The 861-nt window shown below is 33.9% G+C and overlaps 1 long non-coding RNA gene across 1 annotated transcript; it reads left to right on the forward strand.

Moving 5' to 3' along the window:
- Positions 1-362: 362 nt before the first annotated feature.
- On the forward strand, positions 363-861 carry LOC118734331. The gene is made up of 3 exons (XR_004992383.1): positions 363-463; positions 517-635; positions 711-861. It is a non-coding gene; the product is annotated as an uncharacterized LOC118734331 (long non-coding RNA).

The following is an 861-nucleotide window of genomic DNA, read 5'->3' on the forward strand; positions in this document are numbered from 1 at the left end:
CGGTGTAATTGCCCATAGAAAACAACGAAATTTAACAAAAGTTTTTTTGTTCATAACTTTTAATTGGTTAATAATATTAGCTCCCCCCTCCGGATTGTTATTAGGGGGGCCGAAACGCGTCGTTTGGTACCCCTCCCGACTTTTCCGCACCTTTTTTAGGGGTTGCTAATCCACCCTAGAGAATTACCGGCACTTAAAGTTAGCTGTAGCTTTATTCACGATAACCCAATAAAAATTATCTCAACAAGCTTTAACTAACTTTAAGTCCCAACTTAATGAATACGCCCCAAAAAACCAACCAAAGCAAAAAGAAAAATGATACTATCAATTTTGGTAGAATCTGATCAAAACGGCAGCCCTGCTCGAAACTTGTGACAGCTGGAAAATTGTGACAGATACATATTTGAAAGTAGCATTGGCTTTGTTTATTTTTGCTTCAGCAATTTATTATGTCGAAAAGAAGGTAAATATATTTTGTATCTTCCAAATTGTATTTGAACAATTAATTTGTTGCAGATAATCAGCTGCTTAGCCATAGGGAATGGAGCGCAGAGTATTCGCAGGACAAAATGGTGATGACTATTACTGGCTGATGCAGAAACTTAACCAGAAGCCAATGTATTGAATATAATAATGTGAGTAATTTTATTATTATTTTTTTCGAATAAGACTCAATTCTTTAATATTAATATCATACATTTATATTTTAGGTACGGATCATGAGATAGTCGCGAGTATGCTGTAAAGGATATGACAAAAGTGGATAATAATTAACGCAATCACCAAGATATCCAAATATTTCGAGTTTATAACGATGAAATACATCAAGACAAAGCATCAGTATAATTTATGAATATATGT

This window comes from Rhagoletis pomonella, unplaced genomic scaffold (genome assembly GCF_013731165.1).
Source record: "Rhagoletis pomonella isolate Grant_MI unplaced genomic scaffold, Rhpom_1.0 Rhpom_scaffold_00002, whole genome shotgun sequence".
In the NCBI taxonomy this organism is placed as follows: domain Eukaryota; kingdom Metazoa; phylum Arthropoda; class Insecta; order Diptera; family Tephritidae; genus Rhagoletis; species Rhagoletis pomonella.